This window comes from Dermacentor andersoni, chromosome 2 (assembly GCF_023375885.2).
Source record: "Dermacentor andersoni chromosome 2, qqDerAnde1_hic_scaffold, whole genome shotgun sequence".
Taxonomy (NCBI): Eukaryota; Metazoa; Arthropoda; class Arachnida; order Ixodida; family Ixodidae; genus Dermacentor; species Dermacentor andersoni.
The window spans coordinates 207,027,783-207,050,172 of NC_092815.1; positions in this window are offsets into that span (position 1 = coordinate 207,027,783).

Here is a 22,390-nt window from a genome sequence, read left to right on the forward strand (position 1 = left end):
TTTGCTATCTTTTGGGCTTGACAAGTGTGCGCGAAGTATCCTGCAATATTAGGATACTGTTGAATCCCCACATTATCATTGTATTCTCAAGGGCCGTTTATAGTCCGACGTAACGCCCGCGCGCGCGCAAGCTACGTCACGTCGGCGAAAATGACCCCTCCATAGTCGGGCGCACAGGCGCAGCCAACGTAACCGGCGGCTTCCGACGCGCCCCGACGGGCTCGGCGCCGATATGGCTCCTGAGCCATTCGCGCGTCGGAGTCGGCGGAACTCTCGCACCACAATGCATCGCGCGCGAAGAAAAAGGCGCCAACACAGCTCCGCAGACGGCTTTTGCGGACGGCGCGCGACTTGGCGAACGTTCTGCGCATGCTCCGAAGATAGCAGCCGAGGGCGCGCGCGTTGAAGTCTAGAGGGGATAGGCATCTCGGCTGGCGCAGCGCATCCGACGTAGCGTGACTGACCGCGAACGACGCTCGCCCGTTCGCCGATAACGTCGGACTATAAACGTGCCTTTAGTGAAGCTGTACAATCGACATTAGCCTGTTTTTTTTTTTTTTGTTATTGCGATAGAAAGTGTAAGGAGACTCCTGCGAATTCCCGCTGATGCGAACGTGCGCCGTGGTGGACTGTGGCTTCGTGGGCGCTGTTCCCGCGCAGCTGTAGTGTCGAAGGTCGCGCAAACTTGGCTCTGGAAACGCATTGTAGCTGGAAGCAGCAATAAACGATCGCTGATCGCTGCTGTCTCGCTTCGTCACGCCAGCGTTCCTACAGCGAGTTTGATGTGCTCAGGTTTGGCGCTGCGCACGACAACAAGCTTGTTATTTTAACAAAAGGGGAGGTTTACTACAATTTACACTGGCGATAACACGTACAGCTGCTCAGTTTACTTACAGCTGTCAGGGAATTTGCTGTCGTAATCACTGCTTCACTTTTCAGGCGAAACTGCGAGATTCTTTACTGTTACCAGCTCGTTTGACAAAGCTATGTTGATGTACAGACTAGAATTCATTTTATCTTTACACAGAGTTGAAATTATAGCAACTGTTTTTCTGATGACTGCTAGCTCAGCAAGTTTGTAAAAGCCACAAGGAAGGAAACAAAGTTGCTGTCAGAACCAGAAGGTGGCTGTTAAAAGTGCAGGTTGTTAACATGCACGTGGTGGACAGTATTTTTCGTACATATAACACGTTCTTCTTGCATACTTTATATCCATGTTGTGTGCCTGCCATCAGCTTGGTGTCACTTTGGGTCGATATCATTCTGCGTTGCTGATCAGTACAGAAACAAGCCCGCGGAAATATCCTGCTAACTTTCTTAATACCTCTGATATTAACACTGGGTTTTCGTGTCTGCGACCACTTGAACCGATCGTGCAGGATGACTAGTGAATTGTGTAGTCGTCCGCGTACGAAGATCTCTTCTGTTCTGCATTCACAACCATGGATGAAAGGCTGTACCCAGCAAGTGGTAGCTTCCTTATGGGTCGACGTAGCTGAGAAGTCCTGAATTATTTTTTGTCGCTGAGGCTGTTGAAGGAAATCCACAGAAATGCCCCACTAAATTTCTTAGTACCTGCGAACTGCATTGTAATTGTCTGCGACCGCTGACACCAGCCTGCAGCGAGACTTAGTAAATTGTTTAGTCGCCAAGATACGTGCGATCTTTTCAGAAGTATTTGTATCTGCTGCCAGAGAAGAAGATCCTCACACTGCCTCTGGTAACTTCCATCGAGGCTGTCTCATACCCGTGAAATTTTAGGATGAATTTCGTTTGTGTGTGACCGCTGAAGCAAGCACACGTAAATCCTCTGTTTGCGTTTGGCACGGATGAACTCATACAATGCATTTTTGTGTCTGACTGCTGCTGAAGCAAATATGCTGCAAGCCTTTAGTTAATTGTGTAGTCGCCATGGTACCTGTGATGGCTTCAGCAATATTTCGCTGCGACCACGGAAGAAACGTGGCATTCAGCTTCTTTAGGTCTTCGGCCTGTGAACACCTACTGTGAATTAGTGCCTGTGACCCATCAAGCATAGCAACTATCTTGTAACTTCTTGTACCTCTGAACTCAGTTTGGTTTTGTACTGAAACTAGTGTCTTGTAACTGCTTTTGTACCTGTGAACTCTTCAGTAATGTTCGTGTCTGCAACTGTTGAAGTGACTCTTTAGTAAATTTGTTAATGCCCAGTTTATCTATCAAATCGTCAGTACCTTTACCGTGTGCGACCACTGAAGGAAGCCTGGAGAAATCTGAAGCAGCTTCCTTGGTAGCTAAGACACCTCTGAACTTTCCAGCAAATTTTGCGTTTATGTGCTGTAAGAGTTGGTGTCGGGCATGTCAAAAGTGGTAGCTGGCCCCTGCCGCCACCCGACTCATCTACGCTAAGGACGTTGTTCAAGGGAGGAACATGTTCTCATCTATAACGAGGAGTATTGGGTTTATTTACGATCTCTACATGAGGAGCGGAGAACGTTACATCTCATCAGCGTAGTATGACTGAATTGAAGCCCCCCGAGCAGTCGAAAACGTCTGCTTAAACCACATCTGTCCTACCTAGACCCCTAGGACACGGTCAGGGAAATCTGCAGCCCGACCTTCGTCCATTCGGAGCGTCCAAGCTAGTCGAAGGACCCACGTTGAGGGCGAGGTTTCACGCAATCACTCCCGCACATTTGTTCACGGAACACACAGAATAGACGGGAGCTTCGTAGACCGGGAGTGTCACGCTTGACTCAAGCTGGGTGTCTTGGTTCTTGGGATGAGCCAGCTATTCGCTGGAGTGTCTGTCAAACGACCATGGCGGTTAGAGCAGCCCGTGAGGAAACGCCGTAGAACACTATTTTCCAGAAGTTTCTTCCCCCATCGTCCATGAAGGCGACAGTGAACCAACAACAAACCGACATATTGTTACGTAGGAACACGTAGATAAAAAGCTCTATACAGGTATATTTGCAAGGAAATACGCCGCACATGGCCAAGAGGCAACAGCCCGTACTAGCCTCTAAGCGTCGTCGCCGTCTTCACATTGCTCGCCTCTTCGTCATCGCAAATACTGTTCCGTAGCACTACTACCGGCGGCAAAATCGCCGTCCAGGAGCGACTAACGGCTTGACTCGGAAGCAGTGTAGTAGGCCTTGAGCCTACTGACGTGCACGACATCACTAGATGCCAGAGTAGAGGACGAGGATGAACTCAAAGGAGCAATTTCATACATCACAGGCGTCACCTGGCGCAGCACGCGGTAGGGCCCTGTATATCGCGAAAGGAGCTTCTCTGAAGAGTCCGACGTTACGAGAGCGTGACCACAGGAGCACGGGCGCACCAGGCGAAAACTGTACGTCACGGTGGCGGGCGTTGTACTGACGCTGCTGAGTGGTTTGCGAGGCCGTCAGTCGAGTACGCGCAAGCTGGCCTGCATGGTCGGCGAGGGCGATGGCGTCGCGCGCATACTCACTTGCTGAGATCGCAGCAGGAGGAAGTGCCGTGTCTAGGGGCAAGGTCGGTTCGCGACCGTACAGTAGATAAAATGGAGAAAATCCGGCGGTGTCATGCCGGGAACAATTATAGGCAAATGAGACGTAAGGAAGGGCAATGTCCCAGTCGTGGTGGTCCTTAGAAACGTACTGCAGGGCAAAGCCCTCTCCCATACTTCTCCAACTACACCGGTCATGTACTAATTGTGGTCACGTCGTCCCTGCAAACTTCTTAATCTTATCCGCCCACCTAACTTTCTCCCACCCCCTGCTACGCTTCCCTTCCCTTGGAATCCAGTCCGTAACCCTTAAAGACCATCGGTTACCTTCCCTCCTCATTACATGTCCTGCCCATGCCCATTTTTTTCTTCGTTTCAACTTAGATGTCCTTAACTCGTGTTTGTTCCCTCACCCGATCTGCTCTTTTCTTATCCCTTAGCATTACACCCGTCATTCTTCTTTCCATAGATCGTTGCGTCGTCCTCAATTTAAGTAGAACCCTTTTCGTAAGCCTCCAGGTTTCTGCCCAGTGCGTGAGTACTGGGAAGACACAGCTGTTATACACTTTTCTCTTCAGGGATAATGACAACCTGCTGTTCACGATCTCAGAATGCCTGCCAAACGCACCTCAGCCCATTCTTACTCAGATTATTTCAGTCTCGTATTCAGGATCCGCGGTCACTACCTGCCCTAGGTAGATGTATTCCCTAACCACATCCAGTGCCTCGCTACCTATCGTAAACTGCTGTTCTCTACCGAGACTGTTAAACATTACTATAGTTTTCTGCAGATTAATTTTTAGACCCACCCTTCTGCTTTGCCTCTCCAGATCAGTGAACATTCATTGCAACTGGTCCCCTGAGTTAGTAAGCAAGGCAATATCATCAGCGAATCGCAAGTTACTGAGGTATCCTCCATTAACTCTTATCCCCAATTCTTCCTATCCAGGTCTCTGAATACCTCCTGTAAACACGCTGTGAATAGCATTGGAGAGAACGTATATCCCTGCCTGACTCCTTTCTTTATTGGGATTTTGTTGCTTCCTTTATGGAGGACTACGGTGGCTGTGGAGCAGCTATAGATATATTTCAGTATTTTTACATACGGCTCGTCTACACCCTGATTCCGTAATGCATCCATGACTGCCGAGGTTTCGACTGAATCAAATGCTTTCTCGTAATTAATTAAAGCTATATATAACGGTTGGCTATATTCCGCACATTTCTCTATCACCTGATTGATAGTGTGAATATGGTCTATTGTTGAGTAGCCTTTACGGAATCGTGCCTCGTCCTTTGGCTGACAGAAGTCTAAGGTGTTCATGATTCTATTTCCGATTACCTTAGTAAATACTTTGTAGGCAACTGACAGTAAGCTGATCGGTCTATAATTTTTCAAGTCTTTGGCGCCCCGTTTCTTATGGATTATGATTATGTTAGCGTTCTTCCAAGATTCCGGTACGCTCGAGGTCATGAGGCATTGCGTATACAGGGTGGCCAGTTTTTCTAGAACAATCTGCCCGCCATCCTTCAACAAATCTGCTGTTACCTGATCCTTCCCAGCTGCCTTCCCCATTTGCATAGCTCCCAAGGCTTTCTTTACTTCTTCAGGCTTTACTTCTGGGATTTCAAATTCCTCTAGACTATTCTCTCTTCCATTATCGTCGTGGGTGCCACTGGTCCTAGTTTCTTCTTCATTGCTTTTAGGCTTCCTTCGTTGCTGAGAGCATGTTCCATTCTATCCATATTATACTTCCTTATGTGAGCTGTCTTACGCTTGTTGATTAACTTCGAAAGTTCTGCCAGTTCTATTCTAGCTGTAGGGTTAAAGGATTTCATAAATTGGCGTTTCTTGATGAGATCTTTCGTCTCCTGCGATAGCTTACTGGTATCCTTTCTAACGGAGTTACCACCGACTTCTATTGGACCCTTCTTAATGATGCCCGTAAGATCGGCGTTTATTGCTTCAATACTAAGGTCCTCTTCCTGAGTTAAAGCCGAATGCCTGTTCTGTAGCTTGATCCGGAATTCCTCTATTTTCCCACTTACCGCAAACTCATTGATCGGCTTCTTATGTACCAGTTACTTCCGTTCCCTCCTCAAGTCTAGGCTAATTCGAGTTCTTACCATCCTATGGTCACTGCAGCGAACCTCGCCGAGCACGTCCACATCTTGTATGATGCCAGAGTTAGCGCACAGTATAAAGTCTATTTCATTTATAGTCTCGTCATTCGGGCTCCTCCACATCCAATTTCGGCTATCCCGCTTGCGGAAGAAGGTATTCATTATCCGCATATTATTCTGTTCTGCAAGGTCTACTAATAGCTATCCCCTGCTATTCCTAGTGCCTATGCCATATTCCCCCAATGACTTGTCTCCAGCCTGCTTCTTGCCTACCTTGGCATTGAAGTCGCCCATCAGTATTGTGTATATTGTTTTGACTTTACCCATCGCCGATTCCACGTCTTCATAGAAGCTTTCGACTTCCAGGTCATCATGACTGGATGTAGGGGCGTAGACTTGTACGACCTTCAATTTGTACCCCTTATTAGGTTCAGAACAAGACCTGCCACCCTCTCGTTAAGGCTATAGAATTCCTGTATGTTACCAGCTATATTCTTATTAATCAGAAATCCGACTCCTAGTTCTCGTCTCTTTGCTAAGCCCCGGTAGCACAGTACGTGCCCGCTTTCTAGCACTGTATATGCTTCTTTTGTCCTCCTAACCTCACTGAGCCCTATTATATCTCATTTACTACCCTCTAATTCCTCTAATAGCACTGCTAGACTCGCCTCACTAGATAACGTTCTAGCGTTAAACGTTGCCAGGTTCAGATTCCAATGGCGGCCTGTCCGGTAAGAGTACGATTTAACCGCTCTGTCAGGCCGTTGGTTTGAGGATCGTATCAGGTAGTCAGCTCGTGTTGAATGGACCAGGAACGCGCAATGCCGGCGATAACTTTCGAGAGGAAGTTACGAGGAAGCCGGGGCCAGTAATACTTATGTCGTATCCTTGCTAATGTCTTGGCGAATCCCAGGTGTCCCGCGCATGGCTCATAATGGCAGGCTTGCAAAATGTCTTGGCGGAGCGCCGACGGCACGACAAAGACCGCTTCCACAGCTTTTCCTGTAAAAGACGTTGTTGTGCAAATAGGACGATGATAAGCCGCGCACGAGCGAGCGGGGTAATACACCTTCAACTCCTTGAAAGTGCTCGATCAGCGGCAGCAGCTCAGGGTCAGCGCACTGGTACTCAGCCATCTTTATGACGTCGATAACGCCGACAAATGGCAAATCATGGTCAGGGTCCGCTGACGTAGTAGGGAGTGGTGCGCGTGACAAACAGTCAGCGTCGCTGTGCTTCCTTCCAGATCGAGACAACTATAATGTCGTACTCTTGTAAGCGCCGGCTCCAACGGGCTAATCTGCCTAAAGGATACTTGACGTTGGCAAGCCAGCACAGGGCGTGGTGATCGCTGACAGCCTTAAAGGGTCTACCGTACAAGTAGGGTCGGAATTTACTAATTGCCCACACAACGCCTAACCATTCTTTTTCAGTTGATGAGTAGTATTTCTCAGCCTTTGTGGGACTGCGGCTTGCACAAGCAATGGTGCGTTCCGCACCAGCTTGACACTGCACAAGAACTGCGCCGAGTCCCGCATTGCTGGCGTCAGTATGAATTTCAGTGTCAGCGACTTCGTCGAAATTGGCAAGTATTGGGCCGCTTGCAATCGCTTGCGCAATTCGTTGAACGACAGCTGCTGCTCGTCCGCCCTTATGAAAGCACATTGTCGCGTGTAAGCCGTGTCAGAGGCTCAGCAATTCTGGAGAATCCCTCGACGAAGCGCCTATACCATGCGCACAAATCAAGGAAGCGTTGGACAGCCTTCTCGTCTGTGGGTGGTGAAAACTAGGCGATGGCAGCTAACTTGTCGTGGTCTGGTCGAACACCTGTAGGACCAACGACATGGCCAAGAAATTTGAGCTCTTGGAACCCGAAGTAGCATTTTTCAGGCTTGATGGTAAAGGCCGGCGGCATGGATCGCAGCGAGGACACTCTCGAGTCGTGCGAGATGTTCGTTAAGCGTGCTCGAGAACACGACGACGTCTTCCAAGTATACGAGGCAGGTTTGCCATTTGAGTTCAGCAAGCACGCTATCCATTATGCACTGAAACGTGGCAGGTGCGGAACAGAGACCGAAGAGAACTTTGAACTAATAAAGCCCGTCAGGTGCCACAAACGCTGTTTTTTCACGATCCTGTTCATCAACTTCGATTTACCAATATCCTGATTTAAGATCCAACGAAGAAAATGACTTGGCATGTTGTACACAATCCAACGCGTCCTCAATGCGTGGCAATGGATAAACATCGCGCTTGGTGACACGGTTCAACTTTCTGTAGTCTACACAGAAGCGTAGTGTGTTGTCTTTCTTTCTGACTAATGCAAAAGGGGAAGCCCACGGGCTTGTGGACGGCTGGATCACGTCGTCTTGCAGCATCTATATCACCCGATGCTTGATCGCTTCCTTTTCCATTGGAGACACTCTGTAAGAATGCTGACGAACAGTACATGCAGACTCGTCCGTAATAATGCGCTGCTTTGTGATGGACGTGCACCGTACTTTGGATGACGTTAAAGAACAGTCGGACAATTCATTCACGAGACTCAGTAGACGGTCTTTCTGATGGTCTGGCAGATCAGCGTTAACATGAATCCGTTCTCTTAGGCTGGGTAACCCAGATTGCTGAGACTATGTGATTTCCAAGTTGGAAATGTCAGTAACATCAATGATTTCGCGAAGAAATGCGATTGTCGTTCGTCGCGGTACATGCGGATACTCGTTGGTAAAGTTAGCAAAACGACTGAACATTTGTTTCGCACATGAAGAAGCCCTCTGGCTATGCAAATGTGGCGCTCAAGATGCAGGGGAATGTTTGCCTCATCAATTCCTTCGGCGTCGTCCTCCATGTCGCATCGCACAAGGGCAAGTACGCTGATCTTCGGTGGCAACGTGGCGTGTTTGTCGGCTACGCGAAACGCGATGTCACCATTACGGTTTGCTATAGCTTGCATAGTAGCAAAGCTGATTCTAGACTCTTGCAGGTCGATGGTGGCAGCGTTCTCCTGAATGAAATCCATGCCGAGTATAAGGTCCTTTGAACATAAAGGCAGAGTGACGAAGTCGCCGATGTACGTGAAGCCCCGAATGTTGACTCGTGCCGTGCACGTGCCCATTTGAGTCATGAAGTGCACTCCTGCAATACGAATCCGGGTTTCAATACATTGCGTCGAAACTTTGTTCAGTATACGCGCGAGATTCTGGCTTATAACAGATGTGTCCGCACCCGTGTCGATTAACGCCGTGACTGCGTGGTCATCTATGGTAACTGGTACATCGCAAGATACTGACACCGAACTACACTGCTTTCTCTGCGTCTAAATTACGTCATATCGCGGTCATCCTAGTGGAGGATCTTCATCGTTCGCAACGCCAACGACCTCATCTCCGCAGGTAGCTAACCTCAGTTTTCCCGGGAGGCAGGGCTGGGAGAGCGACGCCTTGTTGCGCTCGGCGTGAAGAGGGGGCTGGAAGACCTGTTTCGGGCGGGTGACGGTGACCGGAGGTCATGGAATCATGGGGCAAACGAGATCCTGGCGTCCGCGAGGTAGGCTCCAATCTCCAAGTGGTGCTCGCTATTGCGAGGGCACGGCGCATTCAGTGAAAATCCACGGAGCCCAGCTCGACGGTAAGGACACGTCCTGTAGAGGTGATCGGCTTCACCACAAAGAAAACACAAGGGCCTCCGGTCTGCAGTGCGCCATACGTCGCTCTTGTGGGGTGGTCGCGTGTAAGCCATGGATAGCATGCGGCGAGGCCTGAAGTCGCCAGTTGCTTGTTCAACGGGGCGCACACGATGAAAGTCCGGGACGTCGCTCACATCGTGAAAAATCGGGGACAAAGAACTTCACGCAGCTACTGCATGACATGGGAGGCTGTTGCTGGCGTACCTCGTGCTGTGGTGTCTCGCTTCGCTCTGGGATTTGGACTGCCTGCCTGATTTCCTCCCGGATAGCCTCAGCCAGAGCGAGTCACTGTACTGATGCCGGAGCCACCTGAAGCTTTTGGAGCTCTTCTCGAACAACAAGCGTAATGAGCTCCCGCAAGGCGTCGGTATTGTCCAAGGGTATAGAGAGAGGGTATAGCGAGTCGACACGTCGCGGTTGTACGGTTGTACTGCTTTGTTCGCTGCTGCGGTACCTTTTCCATTGATATGGCTTCCGCGAGAAACTCTGCAACGGTCTTCGGTGGGTTGCGTATTAGGCCACCGAATAACCCTTGCTTGACACCACGCATCAAGTTCCTGAGCTTGTTTTCTTCCAGCATAGTCAGATCCGCACGTCGGAAAAGTCGGCACATATCTTCGCCAAACATTGCTACGCTTTCGTTCGACCTCTGTATTCTCGCCTGCAGTGCAGATTCAGCTCGCTCCTTGCGACAGGGGCTGGCGTATGTGCTCATTAGCTGCCGTCGCAATTCGTCCCATGTCGATAGGGCCGCCTCACGGTTCTCAAACCATGTCCGTGCATAGTCCTCGAGGGCAAAGTAGGCATTGCGTAGCTTGCGCTCTGGAGTCCAGCCGTTCAATACAACGACACGCTCAAACTGATCAAGTCAGTCCTCAACATCCTCGAACGTGTCCCCATGGAAGGACGTGGGGATTCGCGGCTGGTTAAGGAAGACCTCGGTCGGTGCGGTTGAGGAAGAAGACCAAACCGATGTACTCATCCTTCTGACTCGATCGGGTAGAGACTTATGCTCAGGTGCCAGTCCTTGAAGTCGACGGCTTGTCCGTACGTGAACAGGAGTCAGCTCGACCGGACTTTGTACTGGGCTTGTAGATGTCGTTCGATCTAGGAGTGGTCGCATGTAGCCCACACCTCCACCAAAAAAATATAACGTAGACTGAAGGCGGCGTCTTACAAAATAGACGCTTCTCTTTAATGGCGGACCAGAAGAAGAGCGGGCAGCTTACACGCTTCATCGTCTTTCATGGCACCGACCCTTGCGCGCTCCGTCCCGCGCTGCGGGAGTCCTACATCAATGTCAACATTTACACTTTCAATAACCCTGTGCTTGACCGCCAACTTTATTAACCTCTTCCTCCATTCCGTGTCCACGCTATTCAGGTACAGATATTTGTTCACTTTAATCGCCCATTTATTTTGATCCATGTTCCTTGATCTTCCTTCAAAACAAATTTTGCTCTGAGCTTCTCTGACTTAAAAGAGCCCCAGCCCACTTCACGCTGCACTGCCTGATGTGGGGTCTTACGTGGTATCCAAAACCCAAGTGGCCTACGATCCTTGGTAGGCCGCTTGGCTTTTCCATTTTGATTCCACGTTCAGTAATTTCCATTCCACGTTGAGTAATAACACACAGATCATTTGCGACTTACTTCAGGGGCAGACGTTGGCTTCCGGGTTGGTGCCTGTTGCTGCGTGTAGTGCAAGAATATGGCTAGGAGCAGGCACAGCTTATGCGCAATCGCGAGCAACATAATCACATAATTTCTCCAGAAGCTGTGGTTGAGCATGAATGGCACGAGAATCTCGTTGCACTGACACGACGACTTCGCTGCAGCCGACGTCCGAGTACGGCATATGCGATGAGGGGAGCTATATGGTTGTTGATAGGTCATCTTGTAATTCGTTGTAGCGTAGGCCGAACGACTCCGACAACACACAGCGCCGAAAAAACCTGCTGCGAACAGCTGTTGCTTACGTACGCCGTGTCTCATCGCACAATACTTCAGAAACCGTCGTTGCGCACTAGAAAACAAATGTAAACTTCAAGACGTTTCTAAAGTTAAAAAAGACGCGAGTTTTTGCTCCCAAAAAAGACAGGTTAATAATATTATAATGTGCACGTTTCATTCACTCCATTGAAATAATTGTGTAGCATGTGTCACAAAACCTTGCAGCAAGCAACCATGGGCGTCGCACTAATCGCATTGTTGAAATCGCAATCATGTGAAATGAGCCCTTTGAAGACCGCATTGCGACGCGTGCTACTGGACCAGTCTTCGTCGCTCCAATCGCAGCATGTGAAACAGCCTTGAGGCGTTTTCATCAACTGTCTTGGCGGTTGATACATCACAACATGCAGCGCACAGATTTAGCAATTCATCGGCACGCTCGTCAAGCGATTCACCTATGCTACGATTGGCGCTTGTGCAGAGCACACCTCAGTGACGTCTGCAAGGGCAGTGGTGGCTGCCCTATGTGGCTTTCATTGTAAACAAGGAAGTCAGCTGACGGGGACGCCTAAATTCCTTGGTTGTAGGGGTCCACAATCATATGACACATATGATTTCGCCAGGGCATAACATTTTGTGGCGCAAGTCGTTTCGCAGTACAGGGTTTCACTGTAGAGGAGTTCAGCTGTACACACGAGACTTCAACAATGCAAAAGGATGACTAAGAAAGTCTTAGTTGCGACTGCCCTGCACAGTTTCAAATTGTTGAAAGCCCTCTTCCCCTTCCTGCCATGAAGGCTATCATTTGCACTGGGTGTGCCATAAGAGCCTTGATGGCATTCGTTGCCACATCGGGCAGCGACTTCCCTCCTATTTGCAGGAGATGCTTGCGCTGGAAAATATGCAAAAATTGGCAGAGTTGTGGAAATGAACACTGTATGTGGCAGTGTTTTCATGCTGAAGAATTTACCCAACACTACCAGAGCATGATTTGTTTTGCGAGCGAACTTAATTTTCAGTCGCGTGCAAAGCACATTTTTGCTGCAAGCGGTTTGTGAGGCAATGCTCTTCAATTGTAACTGTGGTGTGCAAAACCTAAACGTTACTGGAAGAAACACAAAAACGATATGTATCAGATCTGTCTGTTCTTTGAATTTCATGTTTGTGTTTCATCATCCTTAGAACTACAGCCACATTTGATAGTAACTAAGTCACCGGGATTTTACCATTATTAATATAACTGTAAGCGCACCTATTCTATTCACATGCAAATTGGCAATGCATAATTAGGGGGATGTGATATCACAGTCTGCAGGAAAGTCAAATATACGCACACGTGCGCCACAAAACAGCCTAAAAACATACCGACATATTTTCACATCATCACATTTTGCGTTAAAGGGAATAACTGATTTTTTTAGGGACCTAGCTTTTCTTTCTTTTTTTGTGGTGCAACGAAAACCTCACCTTTGACAATGTTTACACCTGTAGCGGTTAATTCGAAAAACACGTGCATATTTCGCAAACAGAATTGTTTTATCTGAGCAGCCTCTAAAGAAGGAAGAGTCCCTCCGCTCGCAACGCAGAGAAGTGAGAGCAATGCCAATAGCTCACCTTGTAAATTGTGACAGCCTCCTGCAGCGGCGCGACTATCACCTACAGAGCTGCTGAAGAAAGCGCGCGAATTGAATACGCTGAAGCGCTCGACATGAGCGGCCGCGGTATCGGTTGCTCCTGAGAGACCGAAGAACAATGGATGGCCGGCCTAAATTAACCGTGGTTACGGTGGCTACCTCTTCGCGCCGCCTCCCAAAAATATGGTGACCCGTACGACTGAGCCCTCCCACACATTGGTTCCACTGTTCTATCTATCGTAGCCATGCCAGCGTCAACGCATCGACTCTACCAAGGCGAGAGTGACGTGGCATCATGTGTTCCGGCGGATGTCCCGCGGTTGTAGGTTGTCCAGGAATTCTACATCGACATGCCGGACGTCTGGTTCATCTAGCTGGAGAGTCACTTCCGTCTCAACAACGTTCTAGGCTGCGGCTCACAGCCCCAAGACCCGCCTTCTAGGAGGACTTGCGGGCAGCCGTCCTTGCTCACAGCGCCACCTCAGGGCTGAGTAAAAACAGCTCTCGCAGCTTGAACCGCCGCGTCATTCCGCGCCTTGTTATCCCACATCTCCTCCGTCAATCCGTGCCAAGTGTCAGCACGTGCCTGCCCCAGCATCAAACCTCTACTCAATCCGTCAGCCTCCTCCCCATTTCATAGGCAGCTGCACGACAATTCTTTCCAAGGAATTCACTCGGCCAAACAAGCGCTTTCGGCTACACTACGGCCCGCCTCTACGGCCTGTACGTTTTATGTTCTTGTGCTATGGTTTTAACTTTATGAACCAAGTTGGCCAAGCAGGTGTTTTTGAACCCATACTTACTGGGTGGCCCTTACTCTAGCAGATCTCGGTCTCTGGTGAAGTTCTGCTGTCATTTCTCTGTCCAGTTCTCACGTGTAGCAGCAGCACCAAAACTGGAAGCAGTTAAGCGTTTATTTGCGAGCAGCTGTCCACGTCGCACTTTGGCTCTGCTGTCGAGAGGTCTGTTCAACCTGGCAAGTTTCTTCAAGAGACAGCAGGGAGCCTGCAGATAAGGGTGCAGAACATGTTACACTTAATGCACAGAAAACGGATGTAATCACAGCCAACATAGTTTGGTAAACTAATATTACTGTTAGGTTGCTAAGCAGAACAAAATATGTTATGAAAATGTAGAAGTAGGTTAGTTAGCACAACTAATGTATATAGTGTGTAGCAAGAGCACAGAATGGAACCACACAGGCGCAACGTGGAAGTCTTGCACAATGTTTTCGCGTTTTCTGGCTTCACTCCATGCTACATACCATCATGCGCATGTATACTGTGCATAGGCTCTGCTGGCAAGGGGTCTGCTCAAGCCAGTGAGCTTCATCAACAGACAGCACACAAAAGCCTGCATGTCACGGTGCAGCAAATCTTAGAGTTACGGCCTAGAAAGTAGACATAAGCACAGTTGACATACTTTTGCAAATATTACTGTTCGATTGCGAAACAGAGCAAAATGTGGCATAGGCATGTGGAACAAGGGTTAGCTAATACGAGTTATCCAGCGCGTACCAGAAATAGGCTACGTGCTACGCAGGTGGAAAACATACAAAAGTAAAATTTGCGCACAAATTTCTCGTGTTTCCCGGGCTTTATTCCATCCCAAATGCGTGCATGTGCTGCCTCGATTACAGCCTGCTGCGCTGGTGGCACGCTCACGCACGACACAAAAGTGTTTACGGGTTCTGGAAAAAACGCTGGCTGCATGAGTGTGAACTGTGTAGTCGCACCAACCTGGATTTCTTGGCATAAATAGGTGGTAAAGTCATATGGCACAAGTGTATTCTGACTCCGCAAGAGGCTGCCTTCGCATGTCTAACCGAACAAACTGCCTGCTTTCTTTAGTGTTGCAGACTGCCAGCGTTCCAGAAGTGGACTCGCAGTGTGTGCAGTCATCTCTATACATGGCTTGCACGTGACGTCACGTCCGTCTCCGCCACTGCGGCCGTGCCCTGGTGTTGGCTTGCACGGCGTTGGCTTGCAGCACTTGCGCTGGCTGATCCCGTGCGCTGTAGTGTTGCTGTCTCACCGCCTTTTCTAAGCGGATGTCAGCGCTCCACGCAAGAAATTCCGCCCGTTTACAGTAGGCCTGCGTTTAAGGAGGCACATTATGCAGGACCGATCGGGTCGACGCGTGCGCGATGTCAAGAAAGAGTAAAACTGTGCGACGATGTGGACCCGTACACATTGCGAGCGGGTGCGGATACGACGATGGACGTCAGCGCTTTCCCCAGCGTCTTGCACGGAGACATTGTTAACTACCTGGTTTTCCCTTGAAGCTTCGTGACACTGGCGGAAATGAGGGCTTATAAATCGCTTGAATCCCACAACTGCTTCACGTGCGGTTGGGTGAAAACTCTGTCGACGAAGCGGGTGCAACGAGAAAAACTGATTTTACTAGGAGGGTTAAGGTAGAGCCCTCGTTTTCAGTCTCGCATTTCGTGCAGAACATTCACAGGCGTTCCCTTGTTGGTCAGTGGCGCGTGCAGGAGACATGCGAAATTGGAGCTCGGTGCAGAGAAGAAACCAACTGACACTGTCCATTGAACAATCGCGAAACGGCAGAATTGACGTGCTGGAGTCAGCAAATCTTCAAACAAGGCATTGCAGCTTGCGCAAGTGTTTTGCGGCTCGAAGAATGCAGTGCCTGCACGCTGTGCTTTATTTGGATATCTGTGCATGTATGTATTGATCTCAACATTTGAAATTTTCCTTGATTGGCTTTACAGTGAAGACTTCACAGTGTGTGTGCTTGCCAGGCTTTTCGGATATCCAGGTATTGTGTATATGACGTGTGTTTTGATCTCAACAGTTTCATTTTCCCTTGAGTGGTTTTGTAGGTGAACCACGCACGACTGGGCGAACGTCCATTGAAAGTGGGGATTGTTTGTGAAGACAGTGGTACCGTGTTGACTGCACACTGTACCTGCATGGCTGGTGCGGGAGAAGCCTGCTCACATGTACGTGCTTGTTTGTTTGCTGTTGAAACAGGCGTGAGGATGATGAACTCGGTTAGCTGCACTAATAAAAAGCATTTGGCTCCCTACTTATGTGGAAAAGGTTCAATTCTAAAGATTAAATGAGGTTGATTTGGATCTGCCAAAGAAAAAAAGACGGCAGCTTGGTGATAGAATTAAGAGCACCCCCACAAACGAGAAAGCGACAAAACAAGGATTTCATGTGCCACCCGCCTCAGCAGCAGAAATGGAACACCTGCGCAGTGTCTTCAAGAGAACTGGTGTTGTTACTGTGATTTTTCCGCGATTTCTGGCCATTCCACTGCCTTCAAGGAACGAGTCCCCAAACAGCAAGGATATCTTCAAAATTTGTATGCGGATGATGCTTTGGCAGATGGACTCGACACCCTGGTTGACAAGAGCAACCAGTTCTTGAGCACACTTCATGCCACTGACGAAACGGTGAAGTTGATTGAATCAAAAACATAAAACCAGAACAATTCACCTGAATGGCGCCTTTACCGAGCCTGTAGAGTGGTGACAGCATCTGTAATGAAAAACGCCTGCGGAACAGCTCTAGGTAATACTAGCCTGTCGTTACTGAAACTAATGTTACCCAGAAAACTCGTTAAATGCTCCTGCCACTGCATGGGGTTTGGAGCATGAACGGGATGCACTGAAGACCAATGAAGATCCAAATCTGGTGTTCGCCTCAGTGCTTAATATCCATTTGCTGGAGCAGAACCAGATGCACTGGTTTCATGTGCTCATGCTGTGCCAGAGACGCAGCCGAAGTAAAATGCCCCTATTTGCTGCGCATTGCCACCTAGTATACTGGAGCTACGTCACGTTTGGCAGGCATTACTGGAGCTCTGCAGCTTCCTAAGCAACACGAGTATTATTAACAAGTTCAAGCCCAGACGGCTATATACAAAGTTGACTTTTGCGACACTTCATTGTATGGGCTCCGCACCTCCTCCGCGTACAAAGAAATAACAGAGACGAACATTTCTACAATCGTATGTTTGCAACTGCAATGGAATTTTTCGTAAAGGAAATTCTTCGCAAGCTCTTCACACGTAGCAGGGAGCCTCAGAAAAGGCATTGCCACCAACAAGCGTTTACTGTTTTTTGTCAAAGACCACAAACAGGGAAGATGACTGCGTCTGGCAACCCATCGGGCGCACTTAAATGGCTTCATTTTTCGTGTGTGCGAATTACACGGGCACCAAAGGCAAAGCAGTGGCATTGTCCACAATGCAGGCAAGACGAAGAGAACTAGTTCGCTTGGCATTGATGTGCTGTTCTTTTGGACTGGTCTCTTGAATAACCAGTAATCAATTGAATTAGTAAATAAGCAAACCTACAAGATCCAAAACAAGCGTGTTTTATTTAATGAGGCATTCTGCTGTCACTTTAACAAACAGCAAGGGACTTGTGAGATTTTAGCACTACACAATAATGTAGCCAGATTTCTCTGTTCAGAACAAATGGGTCGCGTGTCGCCAGCGGCGGCGCGGCTGCTCAAACCCACGACTACCTACTCCCACCGCTTGGTCTGGCACCCGGGCCACGCTGGGCTAGAGGGCAGCGAGAGGGCCAACGTGCTGGCTCGCGAACTGAGCAGTGGCGGACGGTCCCTCGCCGTAATATCCCATTTCGCGCTACAGAAATCCTGCAATGCCAGTGCTTCCAGCGCCAAAAATACGGGACTCCTCAGAAGTCCCTCTCGGGGGAAGAGGATGTCGATCTTAGAAAGATACAGGCGAACGTTTATCCGCATTTGCTAAAGCTACAGGCGCTACATCTGACGCTATAGCCAAACTCGTCCGTGGTACTGAGGTAGGTCCACACTCCACACACTACCACATTTCGTGAGGGTGCGTGACGAAACCCAGAAGTCTAGATAATTACCTAGGCAAACCATTAACCCCCATTATGGAACAATGGGAGGGACAGCTCGCCAGCTCGGACCCAGAGGTGCAAATTACGCTTCTAAGCCAAGTCGGGCGGGCAGCCGAGGCCAGTGGAGCCTAGGACTTGGGGCCCCACCCCTAGGATGTCCAAGACCATCTCGCTCTCTCAATAAACGTTTTCATCATCATCATCATCATCCACCTCCGGCAAACATGTCTTTAGAAGTGCAATTATTGTTGATATGAAACAAAACTGCATGGAACTAAAAACAATACTATTGAATAGTATAGTACGAGCAAGGGCTTGTGAAAGCAGTACACACTAATGAAGCTCTGAGGTAGGTGAAGTCAATTCACCATTGCTTCCCTTAGCTCTGCTACAATTGATGGACACAGATTAGGCAAAGCACCGCCTAAAGCGACAATTCTATCGAGTGGCGGTGTATCATCATGTTCTCGGCGGGCAACATATGGCGGAAAGTGCCTTTCAAGATGATTAACTTATTCCTTCTGAGCCCAGTCACTCTCTCCTAAGAATACGCACGATGGCAAGTTTTATGGTTCTAAAGGCTTTTTCTGCCGACAGTTGTTTTTTTGCCTTTTGTGTGCGATGGAACATGCAACCGCGCGCGATAGAAGTCAACACTCAGAGATACTGAAGCCTCTGCCGACAAGCACAACGTCACCAGGACGCAGGTTACCGAAAATGCCACAATGTTCTGTGATATGCTTATGAGTGCAGCGCCCTCCCAAATCCTCCGAAATGAGGGTGACGACACCTTGAAGTGCAATGCCCATGTGAAACTTAGCAGTGTTACTCTGCTTGTATTGCGACCACATTTTCTTGCCTCATACGATGATGGACGCTCTACTTTTATTTCAATATAGTCAATGACTGGTGGCCACATTCGCATTACAGGAATAAAAATTAAAGCCTGCGGCATTGTCTGTTGCAGTGAGACTCGGTGTGGCCACGAACTGTATGGCATCAACTGACAGTCTGCAATGTACGCCACTTATCAAAAATGCGCGACACTGTGGCCTCTGAAACTCCAAATCTGAAGCCAAAGTCATCATCATCAGCAGCAGCACCAGCCTGTTTTATGTCCACTGCAGGACGAAGGCCTCTCCCTGCGATCTCCAATTACCCCTGTCCTGCGCCAGCCAATTCCAACAAGCGCCCGCGCAACTCCTAATTTCATCGCTCCACCTAGTCTTCTGTCATCCTCGATTGCGTTTTCTTTCTCTTGGTACCCATTCTGTAACCCTAATGGTCCAACGGTTAGTGTTGTGCAAATTCAGCTTCAGCTTTATAGAAACAGACTAAACTATTTAAACTTTGATAGACGGTTGTTCACACTGTGTGGGACACACAGCACTCCACAGCGTTAAATGTGCCATACAGAATATCAAAGTTTGCCACCTCTGTGTGGTCGACAACCTTGGCTTCACTCTCCCTGAACGCTGCCTCAGTCCAATATAGTTGGTCCATCTGAGCACGCAGGGCATACAGGTTATCATTTAGTCCAGTGCACTGTTGCTCCAATGCTGCAATGTCATGGTCATCTGTCATGGTCATCTCTGCCTACATAGAAACTCCTTAAATTAACAGTGCAAACCCAGCGATCAAAGCAGAATGGTTCGCCAGAATGCCGACGTTTCATGACAGCGATGTAAACACACCAAACAAAAATCCAGAGTGAACGAGATCTGCCTCTCAGACTTAAACAAAGAAGCAATGGAGATACTGGCCTGATTCATTTTCGGCAGCCTGGACTTCACATTGGGCTCGCAGGCAGTGTCGGGCTGTCTTCTGCGCACGTGCCGTGGTCGTCGGCGTCGCAGCGGTTTTGTGGTGGCGTTGACTCCAGAATCTCTTGCCGGTGCAGCGGTTTCCGCGTCGACCTCGGGAGTTATTCGTCTGGACCGCCGCCTTGCAGCACGCCCGTAGCGCGTAGTACCCTCATTCTTTGCTTTGTAGCCTAGCAAAAGTGTTGGCGCCCAGCCCGGGTTCTTTTCTTCACAGAGCTTGGACCTACAAATGCAAACAACCGTGATTCTAGCGTAGTGTTAAGCGCGCCTTATGTAATACTAGCGCAGTGGGTGCCGCACACTCGAATGTTTGGGAGACCACCCTTCAGATCGGCGCGATTGATACGCGCAAGCCACAGGCTGCGCCGCTTCAACCTAAGTGCATTCCGCCTTGTCATTCCACAACCTTCGGAAGCCGAGAGAGGTTCGTGTTTGGCGACTCCTTCCTCGAGCTGCTTTTACTGCGATTACAACATCCAACAACTGCGCAAATAGCCATTGCGAAACGATGCCGTTCGCATACGGCTGAAAGCGTGGTTGCCGTGTTCGCGTGGTGCTCCGTTATGCTGGAAAACTAACCCGCGTTTGCGAGAAGTGACGTTATTGCAAGCCATGTATTGCTAAGTGCCTCGCAGCTTTCTGAACATCTACGCGACGGCCTTTTTCCTGGCTTCATAAAGTCGCGATTAGGGTGGGTAAAGCAGACCATCTAGACGCGCGACTCCCCAGTCAATATTGTCGACGCTAGAAGCCGGTGTTTTCTGCCCCTGTGGCCTCCTCCAGATTTGTGCCAGTTCCGCATATGACAATTCCGGCGGAGCCCCTACATGCGCGTTATCAACAAGCAGCACAAGGACTTTCAACAGTCCGCGAACTATTCGAGAATGGAGCCGGCTCAGTGCACACATTGTCGAGAAACCCACCATACAGTCATTCCTAAGTGCTTTATAATTCTTCCACCAGCCTTCGATTTTCAGCAACACTTATCTCGCGACATATGCCATGGTTCTCCCGCAAAATGCTTCGATAAATGAATTAGAGCAGTTTGTCATATCGTGCCACACGCATGGGCAGCTTCAATGGTCCGTAATCCTATCTAATGTTTCCTTGTCAAGCACTCTGTCAATATATCAGTGCACAATTTTGTATCTGTAGCACGGGTTTGTATGCAAGCGACGTGCAAACTATCGGTCTTTCGCTGCTTTTCTGTGTGTGGTGCGAGCCTTGTGTAATCTATTCTTGTCTTGTTATTTTTGATCATTTCTTCATGTACTGTCCACTCCTGCCCACGGCCTTCTCTGAAGACTGGCAGTATTTATCAAATAAAAAATAAAAAAATGACATGGTGACTTGAGCCATCATCTTTAGCTGAGCATTCGCATGCACACTCCTTCAAAAAACCATCGTCGGACACGACATACGCTGTTGTAGTCTTCTTTTGGCTCCTGAAGCACTTCGGGCGTACGCGCACGCGCGTGGAATCACTGCATCGAAGTAGGAAAGGCGAGTTGAGTTCTGCTATTGCCATAATAATCTCAAACAGGAATCACAGCTGTCATATGGAGCTACACATTGTCCTTCCGCACGGCAAAACACTTTGTACACGCGTATGAATCAGTTTGTGTGTCTTATGAACGGTCGTTGTATCGTGTAACAAAAACGCCACTAAGCAAGCGAGAAGAAAATGATAGCGAGGATACTTACTGCGTTGTGAAAGGGCGTGTTTCAAATGTCGAGCACTGGACAAAGCTTTCTGCGGCGAGCTTATGGCTGCGTTGTGCATTGTGGTTTCCGGCGCTTGTCGATGTTCGATACGCCCTCTATTTTGCTCATTTCAAGGCTTTTCGGTATGATAAAGCGCGGCTCTTGGACCAAGACATCCTGCCGCTGCGCTCCGGCGAAGCGACCAGCGAACACAGCGTCCCGCATGCACAGACCAAGTAATGGCGAATAGCCCATAGAGTAATATAGTAATAGCACGGGAAAGCCTCCTGGGTCGGTGTTGCCAGACTGAATTACCAGAAGGATCTATTCCAGCTTATAAAGAGTGTAAGAGGGTTTATAAGAGGGTTTAAGAGTGTACTCTTAAACAAATGTACGTCCTTCGGGGTGTATATTTGCCACCTAAGAATAATCATTGTCTGTCTTGCTTGCGTTTCCTTTTTTGAAAACGCTCCGCTCACTGCTTTCCTGTCGAAAATGCTCTGTCATACTGCTAACGCGCCTGCCGTTCGTGACATGGAAGTACCGGGCTTGCGGCGTTAAAGGAGCAAATGCGGACAAGACAAATGACGATTATTATTGTTTAATAATATAAGACCCAGAGGGTGTAATATTGTTTAAGAGTGTACTTGCTTTCCAAACAAGTACACCGCGTTACTGCGCTTCCTAATTTATTTGATCATAGTGAGACATGTAACCAAGCCAACAAATTACCGCCACGCTACGGCCTTTCACTCTAAAAGGAAGGCAGGAACTGAAGTTCATGATTTCAACATGCATATCAACTATATTTGATGAGTGCGTAAACAGGGCTCATGCAAAGCAAGCTTTTCATGAATGCTACAAGAAGCATTCCCGAACAACCCGTCCGTAGCGCGCTTTCAGCAGGCAACACTATATACACCCGTTTGGTTCGAAGAGCTTTGTTTTTAAGCAAGAATAAATTGCGATGTCTTAACTTAAATTTGGACTGAGCAGCTTTCCCTCTTATAATTTTTTTCACTTGAGGTAAGGCTGTATTCGGCATGCATGTTAAATATTATTGCCTGACAGAGACGACACACAAGAAAAAGGCTTCCGACTATATTTATCTATCGTTGATTTTATC